A 2,494-nucleotide genomic window follows, 5' to 3' on the forward strand; every position below is an offset into this window, starting at 1 on the left:
GGGGGATGGGGTAGGAGATGGTGCTGAGAGGGAGGGCTACAAGGTGGGCTCTAGCCACTCCAAACTCTCCATAGCCACTGCTCCGAGCACTGTAGCCACCAGCCCGGAGCCTAGCCCCCCTGCCAGGAATAGGCCAGTGTAGCCCCAGCCCCGAGCCTGCAGTGAGCAGCCTGCCCTTGCCCCGTGCACAAATCTGGTGGGCACATACATACTTCCAGGGAGGCCTGGGGGGTGCGTGCAGTGGCAGGGAGCTGCCCCCACCTTCCCCTGTGCCCCCCAAATGAGCCACCCATGGCTCCACCCTTCCCTCAGGGTCTGTTCACTGCCCTGGCTGGGTAGTGCCTACCTTTGCCCTAGCCCCTCTCTCACTGTGAGGGCCTCAATCTGCACCCCCTCTATGCCCCTTCCTTCCTCCATGCCCCACCCCCTCCAAACGTACCAGTCAGATGCTGCTCTCCAAGCTGCAGGGGTGCACTCCTGGCCCCATGAATGGCAGCTGCATGCATGCATGTGGCATTTATCAATGACATAATCTATACTACCCCAAAAAAGCCAGTTGCTGATAATGTTAACTTTCCTTTTATTAGTGCTGATCCAATATGCAACTGATATATCATTGCACCTCTACACTATACTAATTGTTATGAATAACAAAGTAGTTTTTTTTAAGTTATTAAGCACCCTGTTACAGTGGTGTCTGCCTCTGCAGTAGGGTCCGATCCAGCTTTTTCTGATTTTTGCAGTAACCTCACTGGGCCCCTTTTTCTAAAAACTAAGGTCTGCATCCTTGCAGATGTAGAAAGCCCCACTGAAATCTGTATAGACTTGGTCATGATTTTGGTTTAAAACTTAATTCTGCACTACTGAGAGTGGCATCCAGTAGTGTTCTATTGATTAACATTTTATGACTTGTGATAATTGGACTATTTACCATCTATTTAAATTGTGCATTTCAAAAAGACTGAGGGTCAGAAAATATAATGGTTGACATCTAAAAAAAACCCTCTTTATTTTCACACTTAGAATTGTTAAACTAATCTCCTATAACTTGCAGATCAGCAACTGAAATTGTTTAAACCAGGACTTTCATGCAAGCAAGGACTTACCTAATTGAAATGTTTTGGTGTGTCATGGTTTTTATATGGTTATTTATATTGATATTTGTTATTTATATTAAGGAAGCACTAGGAGATCAGGGCTTTAGGTTTTAGCAGATGATGTACAAATACACAGTAAGAGAGTGCCTGCCCTAAAGGGCTTATAATATAGTTAAATACTCATGTTTCCCACTCTCTTTTATCATCTTCACCTTATAGATGGAAAGCAATCTTGTTTTTAATTGAGAGAGCTGTCTATATTTTTAGTTAATATACAAATCTCAGTTTGAAGGAAATAGTGAAATTCAGCATGAATATAATTGTTTAGTTAGAGTTTATTTTAAACACGCAGATCAGGGGTTATACAAAGTTAAGGTCACTGCGACTGGAACTTGCCCTTGTTAGAAATATAGGCACTAAGTTTATCTTCAGGGAATTCTATGCAGCATCATACATGTGTAGTACTTCATACATAAATGTTCTGCAAATGTGTTAAAAGCCTGGGCCATATTGTATAATACTCTGTATAAAGAGCAATAGACCTAAATTTTGTGGGCCAGAGACCATATTAAGTGGCCTGTGTTTGAAAACCTTCATTGCAAGAAGCAAGGGGCCTGGGGCAGCACAACCCCAGCCCCTCCCCCGCCATGCACTGGACATACATGCAGCCAGTATTGAGGCTCCAGAGCCCAGTGCAGGTTTTTGCAGCCTCCCAGCTGCCTTCTACAACCAATCTGAGATCTGGGCAGCTATAGCAGGTAGCTGGCAGGCTGTACATACACCTCTGGGTGGACAGTGGGGGAGGGGCTAGGGTTGTGCTGCCCCAGGCCCCTACCCCACCATCTGCCCAGAGGCATGCATGCACTCACCACCAAGTTGGTGCTCTGGAGCCCAGTGCAGCTGTTGGCAACCTCCTGGCTGCAGCTAGCCTGGGGCCTGCACAGCTGCTGCCAGTCACAGAGCCCTGGCTGCTTGCAGCAGGGCTTGCATCTTCCCAGTCACTTGCTGTGAGCAGCCTGGGCTTTGTGGCAGGTGGCAGCTGTCCAAAGGCTGGGCTGGCTGTGGTGTACCCAGCAAAATGGCCTTGTGTGCCATGCTTTGGCACATGTTCCAGGGAGTTGCTGACTCTGGGATAAAGTATTATAAAATCATAGAGAAGTAGGCCTGGAAGGGATCTCTGGAGGTCATGTGGTCTGGCCCTTTGCTCAATTCAGGATCAGTCTTGACTAAACCATCCTGGTTAAGTGTTTGTCAGATCTGCCCTTGATAATTTCCAATGATGGAGTTTCCACTACTACTCTAGATACCCTGTTCCAATGCTTAACTACCGTCATAATTTGAATTTCTTGCTAATCTTTAACCTAAATTTCCTCTGATGTAGTTTGAGACCATTGTTC

At 46.4% G+C, this 2,494-nt stretch overlaps 1 pseudogene; it reads right to left on the reverse strand.

Moving 5' to 3' along the window:
• LOC109290236 overlaps window positions 1-2,431 on the reverse strand; it is a 12,288-nt pseudogene extending 9,857 nt beyond the window's left edge.
• Between the last annotated feature and the right edge of the window lie 63 nt (window positions 2,432-2,494).

Source organism: Gavialis gangeticus, unplaced genomic scaffold (assembly GCF_001723915.1).
Source record: "Gavialis gangeticus isolate Ggan-Ray unplaced genomic scaffold, GavGan_comp1, whole genome shotgun sequence".
Taxonomy (NCBI): Eukaryota; Metazoa; Chordata; order Crocodylia; family Gavialidae; genus Gavialis; species Gavialis gangeticus.